The 19,058-nt window shown below is 32.9% G+C and overlaps 1 long non-coding RNA gene across 1 annotated transcript; it reads right to left on the reverse strand.

The window, feature by feature from the left end:
- Positions 1 to 3,972: 3,972 nt before the first annotated feature.
- Positions 3,973 to 14,259, reverse strand: LOC118765717. The gene is made up of 3 exons (XR_005001583.1): positions 14,125 to 14,259; positions 6,564 to 6,712; positions 3,973 to 4,148 (listed from the first exon to the last, which is right to left on the reverse strand). It is a non-coding gene; the product is annotated as an uncharacterized LOC118765717 (long non-coding RNA).
- Between the last annotated feature and the right edge of the window lie 4,799 nt (positions 14,260 to 19,058).

Raw genomic sequence — 19,058 nt, forward strand, 5'->3', positions numbered from 1 at the left:
ATAATATATTATCTTATAATATATCATTATAAGATTGTAAATAAAACGTGAAAATCAGACAAGGTTGGAATTCTTTTTATTAATATATATATATATATATATATATATATATATATATACATATATATATATATATATATATATATATATATATATATATATATATATATATATATATATATATATATATATATATATATATATACATATATATATATATGTATATATATAATATATATGTATGTATGTATATATATATAAATATATGTATGTATATACAGTATACATACATATCTATATATTCATATATGTATATATGGATATATAAATATATGCTTGTATACATAAAAGATGTTTGTGTTTGTGTGAGTGTGTGTATGTGTGTGTGTGTATGTGTGTGTGTGTACATATATGTATCTGTGCCTACATATATGTATACATTGCACACATCTATAGGAATATATTATGTCAATGTATAAAAGACCGGATATTGAACAAGCTTGGGAATTTAAAAAAACACGTGACATTCATATGGAGATACGCAAAACAGACTTATCTATCTATCTATCTATCTATCTATCTATCTATCTATCTATCTATCTATCTATCTATCTATCTAACTATCTATCTATCTATCTATCTATCTATCTATCTATCTATCTATCTATCTATCTATCTAACTATCTATCTATCTATCTATCTATCTATCTATCTATCTATCTATCTATCTATCAATCTATTAACATACAGTTGTATTGGCATACACACGCTAGGACACAGTATGTACACCCAGTCATTCACACACACAAACAATAATCCTTTCTACTATAGGGTGAGGTCTAAAAGTTTAGGAGAAGGGTGTTAGTCGATTATATCGACTGGTACTTATTTTATCGATCTCGAAAGAAAGAAAAGTAAAGTCGACATTAGTGGAATTTGAACTCAGAACGTAAAGACGGACGAAATACTGCTAAGCATTTTGGCCGGCGAGCTAGCGATTTTTGCCAGCTCACTAACAACAACAACAACAACAACAACAACGACAACAACATCAACAACAACAACAATAATAGAACAACATCAATAATAATCACTAATTTAAACACTAAGTCCGTGGTCAACGGTTTTGATGGGCGGTGTGGATCGATATCACCGAAGTACCATATCACTGGTACTTCAGTTTATCGACCCCGAATGGATTAAAGGCGTAGTTGACCTAGGTGGAATTTGAACTCAGGTCATAAGGAGGCAGAAGAAATATCACAAGATCATGTATTTTTTTTCAGATGATAATAGTATACGTATAAATACATAAGTATTAAAAAATAAACATTTCTCCCTTCTCACTCAGGATCTGGATAAGCTAGATAAACCATTAAATAAATAGATAAATGAATAAATAAATAAATAAATAAATAGAAAGCTACTAGATACAATTGTCCACATTCTATTACATTTATCTCAGATGTGAAATAAGATACGCGCGCGTGTGAGTGCAGGCATGTGTGTGCGTCGCCTCGTAGCTTCGCCATCGCTCCACAGCAAGAGTTAATCTTGAACAAACCATCAACACCCACCTTCCACACAGAGACCTACACTTATCTCTAATGGGCGTTTCTTTGCAAATTCCTTGTAATATTGACTCTGGAATCTACTCTCGTATTGGTCAACAGGAAGATGATACGATAAAGTTGATTTAGTCGCGCAGTAACTTTTTTCCTCTTTATCCCATCTTTCAACTAATTTCTCTCCCCCCCACCACCGCTCTCTATCTCTTTATGTGTCTCATTCTTTCTCTCTCATTCTGTTGATCTATCTAACTCTCTTTCTATTTACCTATCTTTCTTTCCTTTCTTTCTTTCTTTCTTTCTTCCTTTCTTTCTTTCTTTCTTTCTTCCTTTCTTTCTTCCTTTCTTTCTTTCTTTCTTTCTGTCTCTCTCTCCCTCCCTCCCTCCCTCTCTCTCTTTATCATTTCCTTAGATTATATTTCTCGTCACTGGCAAATCTTTCACTGTGACCTTTTGCATTCAGTCGGCTATCACCTTTAAACAATACTGTCTTTTTAAGCACCCACAATCGTCTCTCACGTTTTCGTAAACTGTTCTTTTCTATCAATTGTTTGTTTATACTGAACAAATGCATTTTGACGCTATCTAAATACTATGATAACAACAAGAAGCATTCTATAGCCACAGTTTCTAAATTCGACACTGTATTTACTATACTTAATAATCGCTTGAGCTTCCTAAGTTTTAAATTGTTTATATGGTGTCGAAAGAGATTGGAGCCGGTTCAATTCCCGTGTGAAGACGTCAGGAATGTTTTAATGAACATGTAAGCAGCTTACTGTCGTTCAAAGTATTTTAATATCACGTCACCCCAAATGGATAGATTCTATCACGCGAAGAAATTTCAGTAACGAACAAAAGATAATTCAGCTTCACCTTCTAATCTTTATTTTGTTTTAATTTTTTCGTTTTCTGAAGAAGAGGAGCGTCATTGGCTATATTCAGGGCGTCTGTGAATTGATTGAAAGCAAGTGTTACGAGAAGATACAAGGCTTCACATCGAAGGACTTTATCAGCAACGAAGAGGCCAAGAGAAGTCCAAGGCAACGCTAAGTGTCCGTTACTATTTGAAGATGTCGACTGAATATATTACTGGGTCATGTCGTCCTTGCGAACCCTCTGTGGTGATGGCTAAGGGGACGTCCCAAGATGAACTGGCACAAGACGACAGGGACCTTCAGCTGATAAACCTGCGGTGTAACGAGGAACTGAGGATGGCTACTCACCAAGCTTGCTGAGGTACTTTCATTGAGTGATGCGTTCCACAGAAAACACTGGGAGACCATGTGTTGTCAAATCAATCGCATGAGAAGTGCAACAGTTCTTATGAAGGGTTCCAACCAAGTTCTGTGTACCAAATTTCTTTCTCAACAAAATATTGATTCATTCCATACAATGGCTGAAAGCACAATTCTCCAACGTTTCGCACAACAGATTCGTGCTTGGGAAACGTTTTGACCACACGGCATCTTCACCACTATGCCTGTGTAGGACAGATAAAAAAATAACTGAAAATGGTTAAATTGAACAGTACTTGTAGGGTTTATTCGAGATTGTGTACAATATTCGGCGTAATACACCTTAAACTAATGCCTGTGTGTGTGTTTGTGTGTACACCCACATATAATCTTGCACACATATACATATGTACATGTGCATACATGTTTTATGTATATATATTTCTTTACTTCCCACAAGGGGCTAAACACAGAGGGGACAAACAAGGGGATTAAGTCGATTACATCGACCCCAGTGCGTAACTGGTACTTAATTTATCGACCCCGAAAGGATGAAAGGCAAAGTCGACCTCGGTGGAATTTGAACTCGGAACGTAACGACAAACGAAATATGGCATTTCGCCCGGCGTGTTTTATGTATATATACATGCATATTTTATCTATCTATCTATCTATCTATCTATCTATCTATCTATCTATCTATCTATCTATCTATCTATCTATCTATCTAGCTAGCTAGCTAGCTAGCTAGCTATCTATCTATCTATCTATCTATCTATCTATCTATCTATCTATCTATCTATCTATCTATCTATCTATCTATCTAGCTATCTATCTATCTATCTAACTAACTAACTTACTAACTATCTATCTATCTTTACACCTTTACATCTGTGCCATTGCCATACAGATTGGATGTAGAATGAATATATATGTTTCAATATTTTCGCTCAAACTAATTTACCTGATCTTGCTTTACATGTATACATCAGCTATATTATCAACAAAGCAATAATCAGCACTGCATTAAACGCTAATGTGTTAATGAACCGCTTTAAACTCAGGTAAAGAGAAATCGAAAAACAACAACAAACGGAAAAAGAACTCAAGGCTAAAGGAAATGATTAATATTTAAATAAGAAAAAATGATGGAAGCCCATAAATATCGTAATGTATCAGCTAATAATCCTTGCTGTAGTTAAGTTTTCACTCACATGATTGTGTTTCTCTCATACTTTCAAATTACGAATTGAACTACCGCGTTTAGATAAAAATCTCTAATGTTTCTCTCAAAAATGAATTGGTGTGCCATTCTTTTTTTTTCTTTTACTCCGCCGATTCGCTGAAAGTGAAAGTAAAATGTCAAATACGCGAACGAAATGAATCTTACAAGTAAATAATATGAGCGATAACAACAACAATAATATCAGAAAGAAGCACACAAAACAAAAAAAAAAAAGAAATATAATAATAACATTAATATTAGTCATGTTGAAAATGATGATGGTGATGATGATGATGTGTCAATTACGTGAAAATCGAAATGTTTGGATACTGAATCAGTGCATTTGTGATGTGTCATTCAGATATGAATAACACATTGAAGTTGTGTGTGTTTGTGTGTTAATGTGCGTGTATATATATATATATATATATATATATATATATATATATAGGTACATATATGTATATATACGCACACGCCCCTCCCCCCATATATATATATTTACACACATACATATATATGTTTACATATACACGAATATACATTAGAACACAGGCACAACCGCACTCATATATATACGTATGTATGCATATATATATATATAAACTCTTCGGCTGATATATATATATTATATATATATATATATATATATATATATATACCGTAATAATGAAGGGTGAAGAAATAGGGTAATGAAGGGTAGAAGAATAGCTATAACCCTTTGACTGCTATTTCTAAATTCGGTATGTGGTAAGGCAACTCGTTGCTAAACCCTTATTGCTTAGTATATATATATATATATATATATATATATATTATAATATATATATATATAGATATAATATAATATGTGTGTGTTGTGTGTAATATTATATCTACTTAATCTATCTATCTATCTATCTATCTAATCTATCTATTATCTATCTATATATATATAATATAATATATATATATATATATATATATATATATATATATATATAATATGTATATTTATGTTTAGGGTACATATTGATGAACATATGGATGTATATGGCTACAAACACTCACAAAACACTCACGCACACGCACACACAGAGACATACATACATAACACACACATGTACACACATACCTATCGATAGAAAAAATACGTGGAGCGTGAGAGTGATATATATATATATTATATATATATATATATATATATACAGAGAGAGAGAGAGAGGGGGGATGAGAAAGAGAGAGGGAGAGAAAGATTGAGAGAGAGAGAGAGAGAGCGCGATTGAGTGAGAGGGAGAGATAGAAATTGATTTAGGTACGATGACATCATACATTTGAAACAGAATTATTTCGTTTCATATTTCTTTGAATTGTACTGATTAGCCAGATCTGGGAGGGAACAGTTTGTGTTCGATAGTGTATTAATACAACGACTGCATATATACATACATACATATATATATATATATATATATATCCGTATATGAGTTTGCATATATAAGTACATGTATGTATGTACATGTGAATGTATCCTGTCTCTGTGTATACCCATACCTCAAACACACATACATGCATACACATGTATGTATAAATATGCATAAATACATTTTTTTTTACTTACCTCTTTCAGTTTGGCACGTTTTATTTTCAATGAATTTACGGAATCGAATTTCATATAGAATTTTTATGCACCCACTATTGCAAAATGAGTATCATAAATTAAGGAGCTATATTTAATCTTCTGCTTTTGAGATACAGCCATGCAGAAGGAGACATATTCTGTACTTGATAATCAGGATAACTATGAAAGCAGAAGAACAATGATAGCGGAAGGGATATATGTAACTGTATTTATTGTAACCGTTACCAAGTAAGATGTGTTTTTGTTTTCAAGGAGGTGCCCCACGGGAAAGGGACACGGTCGTCTGCATTCGGCTAGCTGAATTTCTTCCTCCAACGGGATATTTTTACCGCCAATTGCTGGCCAGGTTGCTCGAAATCATCGGAATATTAACGAACTCCTTATTTAATTTAGTATTCTGTTAACTGAAAAATTTTATAGGAAAAAGAAATACATACATTTTGTTGCATTATAATGACATGGCATTTCCAACACAACGAAGCAGTTTTATGATATCTTCTTTCTGAATTTGCCACAGGTATCAGAGAAAGATACAGCGTTCAGAAATCTAAGATTACTCTAGAGTATTCAAGTAACCAAACTTGTATAAACCCCCTCAATCCAAATTTGTGTTAGCCAATGTTGCACCATTAGCATTTCTCTGAAGAATTATATAGTCTTACCTAGCTTCCAGTGATTTCAATGCGTTATCAGAGTAGTAACAGTTATAGAAATCTAATGTTCACCTACGGGTAATTAAGGTGAAAATTATAAAAGATACGAATACGATGTTGAAGAAAAGCGACTTCATATTTATCTGAGAAAATTTTAATAATATGCTATACAATGCAATAAAGCTATTTTATATTTATATATAAACAAATATTTATTTAAGCGATACTTTCACTTTGAAATATACTTTGATAACTTACATGAAAAAGGTTACAGGCAAAAAGTGTCTGGCATGATATTTAAATTTGTGAAATCCGGCTACTGTCCAGAAAAGTTTTATTTTGCTATTTTCAGAGATCAGAGGCTCGCCAACACTTTGCGTTCAAATGTTATTCAAATGTCATCCTTGCTGAAGAAAAAGAGAAAAAAAAGTTGAGGGAATTAGTTCATTGTGCTGTGTCATACGACCGACCTCTCTACCCATCCTTATAATTGATGATCTGTTATTTCTATAGCTGACTACATTTAAAATGCCATTACAATCATTTACATCTCAGATAAAAGATAATATTAAACCCTGGTGACCTGCACCGGCACAAAGTCATAACAGTAAAATAGAAAACAGTTTTTGTGTGATCCTTTTTACTATTCAAAGTGCAATTTACAATGAATGTCTGTCTGTTATTCGTGAAATAAACTACTCCTACAGTCAGTAATGAAACGATAACTATTGTGATGCCTCCTCGATCAGTGAACCTGTTCACCCGACATTTTCAGATTGCTTCACAACCGACAAGACCAGTCAAATAACTTCTCGGGCAAAGAGAAAAGTAAACTGTATTATTTTTAAAAATGCCTACCAGTCTGTCTGCTGGCAACTCTTGTCTGGTAGGTGTTTCCGGGGAAAGAAAGAAAGCAACAACAATAACAACGATAGAAAATGATTAATTATTAATTAATTGCCACGTATTTTATCAAGTCTACTATATATATATAATGAAGAAGTTATATATGTACTCTTAATTCTTGACGTTATTAGCATGGTATATTAGCGATATCGGTGTTATTTCTAGCCTGTTGTACTGTTTGAAAGACTTGGACATTTAACAAATAATCGCGCGTCATAGTACAAATATATTACAATGTTATTTGGTTTCTGAATGTAGGTTTGAAAATTTATATCTTAAAAATAGAAAAATTATTGATACATTTACTACATGCATACATACATACATACATACATACGTACGTACATACATGCTTACATACATACATGCCTACATGTATCTATCTATCTATCTATCTATCTATCTATCTATCTATCTATCTATCTATCTATCTATCTATCTATCTATCTATCTATCTATCTATCTGTCTATCTATCTATCTACCAAGGCAGGAGGCTGGAAAACATTTTATAGCTTATTCATTCACTATTGCACACTTTTCATTAGTTAATAAGAGTTACACGTAAGATATCATCTATTAGAAATTCTTCTGACAGAGAATCAAATAATACCATTTACAATATTTTATAACACCTATTAGTAAGTGAATGTATATAATGATGAATAATCATACAAAAAAATTTCCTCTCTTCTGTTTTGATATAAAGTAACTCAGCAAAAATGTTTTCAGTATCTTCAAGTTTTATGCGTACCTCACACATATAGAACACTAAATACAGACTCAGTATGCTGGATAAGCAGATTTGCTTCAAGAGGATACAGCTTTGATTTTAACCCTATCTACATTATATATATATTATATATATAATATATATATATATATATATATATAATATACATATATATATATACATATTATATATATATATTATAAAAATACAAAATTGGACAAGAACGTAAACATCCAGACAAGTGATACAAAAATGGACGGTCTCTCATATATATATATATATATATATATATATATATATATATATTATATATATATATATATATATATATATATAGTATATGTATATATAATATATATATATATATATATATATATATATATATATATATATATATATATATATATAATATATATATATATAAATATCAATGATTAAGGTAAAATCAATTAACTATTAATTAATTTCACTAAGTGGTGTTCAGTATGTAAAAGGACCATTCAAGGCGTATTCAAAATATTATGTTATATAATTAGGGCTGGCTCAGTAAAATAATTTACTTTGCCACATACTGAAATTTTTAGAAATAGCAGCCAAAAGGTTTTTTTAGCCATTTCTACTACTTTTAGAAGAGTCTCCCAGATAGCGTTTACTCAAAAATAATTCACGTAGATATGTAGGGAAAACACCAAAATATCACATGTACAAAGATTATTTGAGAACACTCACGTTTCTAGATTAGTCGAATTAAAACTCGACATTTCTTTCGTCAGCTCAACATTTTTTAATTTGGATTTGAAAGCACTAAAAAACTGAACATACCCGTCCGACATGAATCACTTCAGACAAACATCTCCAAGATGCCAGTGCCAACCAAATTCAAACAGTACGAGTGAAGATTCATGTTCTTCCCGCTATATATATATATATATATATATATATATATATATATATATAATATATATATATATATATATAAACATATATACATACATATATATTTATAAAATATAATAAATTAGAGAAAACCACTATTATGCAATCCAACAATGATAGACATAATCCAAATCGTAAATAAAAGATAAAATATATTTAAAACATATAACTAGATCACAAAAAGTCCAAAAATGAATAAACAATATATAATAAGTATGGTTTATGTCTATCATTGTTTGAATTGCATAATAGTGAGTTTTCTCCAATTTATATATATATTATATATTTATATTGTGAAATTTGATTTAATACTAAATTTAATTTTCCCCTGTAAGTTTGCGGTTATACTCCCTGATATTATTATTGCATATATATATATAATATATATATATATATATATATATATAATAATATATATATATATATATATATAATATATATATATATATATATATATATAATAATTTCATTTTCTTTACCCTGTACTTGTTTCAGTCATGGGACTGCAGCCGTGCTGGGGGACTGTCTTGAAGAATCTTTAGTCGAATGTATCGATTCCAGTACTTACTTTTTATAAACCTGATATTTGTTCTATCGGTACGTTACGAGGACGTAAACACATCAGAACCGGTTGTCAAGTGGCGGTGGTTGGGGAGAAACACTGAAGCAAAGACACACACACACATACACACGCGCGCACACACACACGCAATGGGTTTCTTTCAGTTTCTGCCCACCAAATTTACTCACAAGTGTTTTGTTGGCCCGAGGCTATAGTAGAAGACATGTGCTCAAGGTGCCACGTTGTCGGATTGAACCCTGAACCATGTGTTTGGGAACCAATCCTCTTACCATACGGCCACGCCCACATATATACGTATATAGTATATTCATTAATACTTGTATACATATGTGTGTGTATATATGATATATATTCTCATTTACTCATTTATTTGTTTCAGTCATTTGAATGTGGCCACCTTTAGTCGAGGAAATCGACCCCAGGACTTATTCTTTGTAAGCCTAGTACTTATTCTATCGGTCTCTTTTGCCGAACCGTTAAGTTACGGGGACGTAAATACACCAGCATCGGTTGTCATGCGATATTGTGGCGGGGGACAAAACATACACACATATATATATATATACATATATACGATGGGCTTCTTTCAGTTTTCGTCTACCAAATCCACTCACAAGGCCTTGGTCGGCCCGAGGCTATAGTAGAAGACACTTGCCCAAGGTGCCACGCAGTGGGACTGAACCCAGAACCATATATATCATATATCATATATATATATATACACACACACACATATATATATATATATATATATATATATATATATAAAATATCTATATAGGTAATATATATGTGTGTGTATGTGTAGTTTCTTTGTGTGTGTTTGAGTGCATTTGTGTGTGTGTGAAAAATACCTGAATCAATGACAGACGCGTACTTAAACACATACATGAACTGTAAATAATTTCCGGGAGGAGATTATTTCGATATCCTCCCTCTGCACAAAAAAAAATGAATAAATAAAGAAATAAAACTGAAGAGAAAACTTGCTATGTTAAACGTGTTTTACTGGATTTTTTTTTTTCAGAAAACTATAGCAAATTAGAAGAAAATGGCTGCATGCCCTCTGTATAATGTCATATGATAGGTAGACATATCAAATGACATGAGAGAGGATGAGTGATTCATGAGAAGTAGCGAAGAGAAAGTAAGCGGGAAATCTGTACTTTATATGAAAAGAATGGGCGAGAGAGCCACAAATATGGAAGATATTACATATACCAATTTTCATGGCCACCATCTTATTTACGTCCATTTTTCCATGATTGCATACTTAGGCACATCTACTGCACAGTGTTTCGCTACTCCCCTCGGCCCTGTGTCATATTTTTCATGAAAATGTAAGGCAATTTCTAACTAGTTTTCCTCCATCTCTTCGTTGGTCTTCCTCTTCCATATCCGCCTTTCTGTTGGAGCGATCACCATGTCCTTAGGAATCGTCTGTTTGTACCAGCGTAGGTTTTTGCCTTTTTAAAATGCGTCGGTTCCTCTTATATCAACCTTCATTTCCAATTCATGTGTATCCTGTAATGTATGCACACCATTGTACTTTTTTGCTCAGTAGCATTACATTTCATCTCGTCTTTCTAGACTTCTCAACTTATCATACAGTAGGGCTCTTCAAACACCAGTATTATAGAATCTGTTCTTCACTCTGGAAGAGAAATACGTCGATGTTAACAGAGGTATTATCTGATTATTTTTCTTTCAGTTCCTGCCTCGGTTAATACGTTACCAGAACACCGATCTTCACTTTTTATTCCTTCACATAACTGGCCAAATTTATCGGCTTCATTTAGAGAGCTTTCCGAGCGTTTGAAGGAATATTCATACATACATGCATACATACATAAATATACACATGCTCTCTCCATCTATCTCTTTCTCTCTCTCTCTCTTTCTCGCACACACACACACACACACACACACACACATATTTCCGAGCATTCGAAGTAATACATATATATACGTGTGTTTGTGTGTGTGTGATATAAACGATACGAAAAAACATATGTGTGTGCATTTGTGTGTGTATGGATACGCATTCTCTCTGAACCACATGTACATACACACAAACTGCATACTGAATACATTTAATCTTGGAAATACAATGACTTTATTTTACTTTATTTTATTATATTTCATTGCAATCGAACAGTTTGTTAAATCTTCTCAAAGATTGCATTGATTTTTAAACAGTGCAAATTTCTTAAATTAGCGCTTACAATAATTCTGACGAGGTCACAGTCATTAGTAAAGTCTTTCTTTATTAAAGGATTTCATGTTATATGATTGTACAATGATACAAAATGTAATAATAGACTCTTTAATTAACGAAGAAACATTACAGAATGCTAGAACTATGGAATCGTTCATTCGACAACCAGTTATTATTTTCAAAAATGTATAAATAAACACACAATGAAATCTTAATTATAACTCATTATAAAAGTAAAAGAAGAAATAAATAAAAATGTATGTAAATTTGTTATGAGATAATATATTTACTGTTGCAGATTCTGTTTATAAAGTAGATGGTTAAACATTGTTAAAATCTCACCTTAACGACCTTGAAGATTATAGATGATAATATAAATAATTATTTCCTAATTAAGTAACATATTTGGATTTAGTTATATTTTTTATATGAAGGTCAGTCATGATCAAGCATACCTATAATCAAGGGTGTTTTATCTTTGACCAGCCAGCCTTAATATTTTTTTTAAACCTGACACGTAGTTTTATCTTTCGTGACATCTTTCAATGCATTGTTTTCCTTTTAAAGATGGATTTTAATATATGCTTTACAAAAATAATTCTTATAAATATTTCAATGAATATAATTAATATTTCTAAAAATATATCCACCGATGATAAGTTTTCGATTGTTTGTCGATGTGATATTTATAACAATATTCGCATATATGGATATACATATATATTTGTATATATATATATATATATATATATATATATATATATATATATATATATATACATATACATATACATACATACACAGTACATACATATAGATAGATAGGGAGATAGATAGATAAATATACATGCATACATACATATATATATATATATATATATATAGACACACATACACGTACATAAACAATAAACTGTCTCTGTGTAAGGTATGTATGTGTGAATGTGTATGTGTATGTATGTGTGTGTGTGTGTGTGAGTGTGAATGTGTGAGTGTGTGTACATACAAAGCATGCATTACTGTTTAGGGTAAAATATTGGAGAATTTTGCCGATAACTCCAAAAAAACGTCAGGAATAGTATAACGTTGCTAATAATTTTGCCTTGGAAGGCGGCAAACTGGCAGAAACGTTAGCACGCCGGGCGAAATGCTCCGCGGTATTTCGTGTCTTTACGTTCTGAATTCAAATTCCGCCGGGGTCGACTTTGATTTCATCCTTTCGAGGTCGATAAAATAAGTACCAGTTGAATACTGGGAGTCGATCTAATCGACTGGCCCCCTCCATAAAAATTTCCGGCCGTGTGCCTGGAGTAGAAAAGAATAATTTTGGCTTGGAATTGCTGCAGATTCCTGCCAGAATTCGAACCTGAAAACGTCAGTACATTTGCTGCATTTTTATCTTCTGAAAGCCATCTTAACCATTTATAAACACCCAAACTCTCTTATATACACTTACGAACGCGTATATAAATATATATTTTTTATTTTAAATGATTACATTGATATATAGATATATTCCTCTGCGCTCTATCCGTATGATTAGAGACAGATGATATATTGTTGATGTTGGTTAATGATTAATTGTATCGTGTACGAATTATTCTCTCTTGTATAAAACAAAAAATTCTAACCAAGTTTGTCACACGTGCAGAATTATAAAAAAAAAATATTGTGATGAAAAAAAACAAAAAAAAACAGAAGACATGATTTATGTTTTTCAATGCAGTGAACTAATTAAGTGTTGCATCTGCAGTGTTTAATGGCCAAAAGGTTTAATGAAGTTATCTTGCTTTGGTTTGTTTCATTACAGACGAAGAATTAATTATTTTGCTATTATTGTCCTGAATGAACAAGTCACATGATGAACAATTTCTACGTGTTAACTTTTGACGCTAGAACAAAACCTTAATTATGCATCCTCTACATCTTCAATCTCGGTTGTTTTTATTCGCTTTATATGAAACCGATGTTATTCTTTCATAGCTGTTGGCATGTTTTCCCCATTATTACAGTTTGGAGGCGACCAGAGTCTTTGGTATACCCTGCTCCTCTAAAGCTATTATTCAATGGCAGCCATTGTTGCATTTACGTTATTCCTTTTATTCATTTCCCAGCAAATAATCACGCATATATTCAATGCAATCACTTAATTGGAATAAGTGGAACAACTGAATTTTGAAGGTAAAACGTTTTGTAATATAATACTACAGAAATATTTATGAATAGCAGCAGAGGTTAGGATATTATATAGGGAATTTTACAGAAGAATCGCAGATTAGAAAACTGCTGTCATCCTCCGGTGAAATTATAACACGTAAAAGAAAAGATTATATTACAATTACACCTGGGGATGAAAATCAGAATCATTTACATAATTATGCAATAGTGTATGTGCAATGTGGAAATTAGGTATAAAATTCAAATAACTAATTAGAAAGCATCTACCGCAAGATATTTGGCGTAGTATTATTGAAATTCGCTTGAAGGCGGCGAGCTGGCAGAATCGTTAACAAGCCGGGCAAAATGTAGCGACATCTTATCCGTCCTCGCGTTCTGAGTTCAAATTCCACCGAGATCAACTTTGCCTTTTATCCTTTCAGGGTCGATAAAATAAGTACCAGTTGAGCACTGAGGTGAATGTAATCGACTTAATTCCTCCCCTAAAATTGCTGGTCGTATACCAAAATTTGAAACCATCATTGAAATTCACTTCACAATAACGAGGGCCAAGGTTCGATTCGACTGGCTGGCATCTTGGGCAAATGTAATTTTCTACAGTTTCATGTCGTTCATATTTAGAGTCAAGAGTATTCATTTGTGAAAAATCTGGCCTGGTCGATTTGAGGTCTTAAGTAAACATCGCAATTGGTGAAATCTTGTTTCCAACCGTCAGCTCAAATTATGTTTCAGCTGTGGCGTAGAAACAATTCACTTTGGAATTCGTGCTCTTCTTCAAAGCATTTAGAGATGTAGCTAGAAATTTAATAACGGGCTACTTGCTGAAAAGGATTAAATAAAGCTATATCCAATAAAATCTGATGAAATACATCAGACGTATGATTGTGAATGAATATAAGATTCAAATGAAATATGTAGACTCCATTTAGAGGGACAAGATGATATTGGGTTGGAGGAAACTTTATACAAGGCCATCAGGTTGAATGTGCAGTTAAGTCATAAGCAACAGCCTTGTTATATATTGTGTCATGCTGACTTGGCAGGAATTACTCGAAACATCTCTCTCTTTGACTTGTTTCAGTCATTTGACTGCGGCCATACTGGAGCACCGCATTTAGTCGAGCAAATGGACCCCAGGACTTATCCTTTGTAAGCCTAGTACTTATTTTATCGGCATCTTTTGCCGAACGTTAAGTTACGGGGACGTAAACACACCAGCATCGGTTGTCAAGCGATGATGGGGGGACAAACACAGACACACAAACATATACACACGCATACATACTTGCATACACACACACACACACATATATATATATATATATATATATATACGACGGGCTTCTTTCAGTTACCGTCTACCAAATCCACTCAGAAGGCTTTGGTCGCCCCGAGGTTATAGTAGAAGGCACTCGCCCAAGGTGCCACGCAGTGGGAATGAAGCCGGAACCATGTGTTTGGGAAGCAAGCTACTTACCACACAGCCACTCCTGATCCTAAATTAACGCATAAATAGCTGAACTTTCTACAGACATGACTATAAACCATTACTATGTTAATTCAAGGGCAGGTAATTCTGCTGATTACTCTACTGCATGTACATGTTTGAGCGACGGAGATCCACCGCCATACAACATAATAATATATGATGTTTATGAATTGAATTCCTTTACTTTCAATGTTTTAATTTCTTTCATTCTTTCGACCCACCTCTGTTTCCCTCCATACACATGCAATGCATAAAAACACGACCGAGTAGTTAAGAGGTCTGGAGTTTGATGTCACTACGTTGTAGCTGGGTAAATATCTTCATCTTAGACACAGGTCGACGGGTAGACGGAAAATGCGTAAGAGCCCATCAGGTGGATTGCACCTGTAATTCAAATTTCAACCAAATGCTGCACGCTCACACACCTACAGTGCATACATACATACATACATACATACATACATACATATATACATACATACATATATTCATACATACATACTTACATACATACATACATACATACATACATACATAGATACTTTGCCATGATAGATCGGTAGCCACTACACATTTTTTTCTCTCCTTGTTTCTTTCTGTGTTCCTTTCTGTGGAAGAGCGTAGGCTCGAAACGTTAAAGACTTTTTCAATTCCCGAGCGTTAAACTAATACATCTGTTTGTTTTCTACACCACCTGTCTTCGTCTTTTGTTTTTTTTGTGAATTCTCCCCCTACATACATACATACATACATACATACATACATACATACATACATACATACATACATACATACATACATAGAATACCTACTCAGAACTATTGAGAATTCTGCAGTTACTCTATCCAGATTACAAGTTCAAGGTTATATCTGTAATTATGGGGGCACTAAGATATGTAACACACTGCCTAAATATCAATCTTGAGAAACTAGGCTTTTCAAAACCAGAACGGAGAAAGCTGATTCGAAGACTACAGATCTAATCCATCACTGGAACTGTAAAAGTCTGTAATACTTTCCTGAAGTTTATCATTTAAGTATACATGAGCATGTCTAGATATGCAACTATATGCATGAGGAGACATGCATAAAACAAAACATACAAATCTGCACATATACATACGTACATATATATATATATAAATATATATATATATATATATATATATATATATATTATATATATATATATATATATATATATATATAGGAAGAACTCACAAAAAAAAACAAACGAAGACAGGTGGTGTAGACAACAAAAAGATGAATTCGTATAACGCTCGGGAAGTGAAAAAAGACTTTAACGTTTCGAGCCTACGCTCTTCCACAGAAAGGATAACAAAGAAACAAGGCTTCTTTCCATTTCCGCTCACAAAACTTGTCGACCCAGGGATAAAATTGAAGAGACCTGCCCAAAGTGCTCTGCAGTGAGATTGAACTCGGAGCAATGTGGTTGGGAAGCTATTTGTTTTTGTGCATGTGTGTGACCATTGCCTTTGTTTTTTCTATCCCTTAACAAACAGTACTGGTTTGTTTACGTCGACGTAAAGTAACAGTTCGGCAAAAGAGACCGATAGATAAAGCACTGAGGTGAATTTGTTTAACTGAATCTCTTCAAGGTCGTACATTAGTATGGCCGCAGTGCAATTAACTGAGAGTATTAAAACAAATAAAAGAATAAAAGAGAAGAACCCAGGCAAGATTCGAAATCTCTTCATAGCATATTCACCACGTTTTCGCGTCACATATTCGTCTTGTTACATTAGATTTAACGCTCTACATGCTATTTGAAATAACAAAATAAATGAATAAATAGATAAACAGCAACACCCTCCAGGTATATATACATGCATCCATTTAGATGTAGACGAACTTATATATGCTATAACATAGTTTTTCTCTTGGCATGTAAAATTCATACAAATACGTTGGATTTGTTAATGTTCACACATCTTAGAATTCAGCTTTATCTACATAAAAATAAAAATAAAAAAAATCTTTTGCGTTCATTTCCATACATTAAAAGCATTTATATTTTACTGGCTGTCTGTGATCTCGTGTTCATGTTTTTCCATTGGAAAGCTATCCATTTCCATATATCATCAGCTACACACACAAAATAAAATGAAAACGAAAACAAAATAAAACAACGACAAAATACGAGAAAATAAAATAAATACACAGTGTAAAAAGAAATATTTGCTTGATATAAAGAATTCATAATGAATTCTGAATTTATTCTAGATATCACCTGCCGATTAAAAGTTACCTTAATTGGATTTTTACCTGATACGTTAGAGTTGGGAAAAACAGTTTGACAAACTCGTCTCCTTACGTGATTCAGAAAGCCTGAAACTTCATCGGAAATAAGTGATATGTTATTTTTAAAATTTTTGGATCCTTTTACTGGTTTCAGTCATTGGACTGCAACCATGCTGGAGCATCCCCTTCAAATATATTAGTCGACAAAATTGAACCAAAAACTTATACTGTTTTTTTTTGTTTTTTTTTTTACTGTACCTCTATGTTACGGAGACGTAAACAAACAGGTTACCAAATGGAGGGGTTGCAAACACAAATGAACGAGTACCCACACCTTTGTGTATGCATACGTGTGTGTGTCTCTGTCTCTGCACATGTGCGCGCGTGTGTATACGTATATCACTATATGTGTATAACACTACATATAAAAACAGTTAGAAAGTATAGCATTGTGGAATTCCATGGCAGCATACTTTCAATTGGTGTGCATGCATTTAGAATGAAATACAGGTGACAATTTAATTTGTTTACATCAAGTCTCTCTCTCTCTCTCCCTCCCCCTGTCTCTCTCTCCCTCCTTCTCTCTCTCTCTCTCTCTCTCTCTCTCTATATATATATTATATATATATATATAGTGAACTATATATATAGTTCACTCAGCTGTAGAAATGAGTTGCGATGTCACAGGTGCCAAGCTGTATCGGTCTTTGCCTTTCTCTTGGATAACACTGGTGGCGTGGATAATGGAGGCCGGTATGCATGGGCGACTGCTGGTTTTCCATTAACAACCTTGCCCGGACTTGTGCTCAGCAATATATATATATATATATATATATATATATAATATACACACACACATATATACATACATACATACATACATACATACATACATACATATTAATCAGCCGAAATTGCGAAGATGATCTGTTTCTGACTGATGACTGAGGGCTTCGAATGTCCCGTCCTGTGGTTCTTGTGTCGTCTCTTTGGTGTTTCATGTTCTTGTCCATGTCTGTATTTATTTTTTACTGTTTACATATATATATATATATATATATATATATATATATATATATATATATATATATATATATATATATATATAGTATATATATATTATATATATATATATATATATATATATATTATATGTGTGTGTGTGTGTGTGTGTGTGTGTGTGTGTCTGTGTGTGTCTGTGTCTGCTTGCATGTATGTATGTATATATGTATATATTATTTAAAACAGTTTGATGCGGGTTCGTGCTATTTCAAGTTCCGGAAGCCACTGGCGGGTCCTGTCTCCCCAGGCTGGTTGTGTATCCAAATGAACAGAGGGGTACATACACACACACACACACACAAACATACATACGAGGTCTGATTAATATGTATCCAGATTGTTGTCATAGTAACGAATCTATAACAAGCAGAGTGAAACTACTTGGCAC

The sequence above is a fragment of the Octopus sinensis genome, linkage group LG13 (genome assembly GCF_006345805.1).
Source record: "Octopus sinensis linkage group LG13, ASM634580v1, whole genome shotgun sequence".
Lineage (NCBI taxonomy): Eukaryota > Metazoa > Mollusca > Cephalopoda > Octopoda > Octopodidae > Octopus > Octopus sinensis.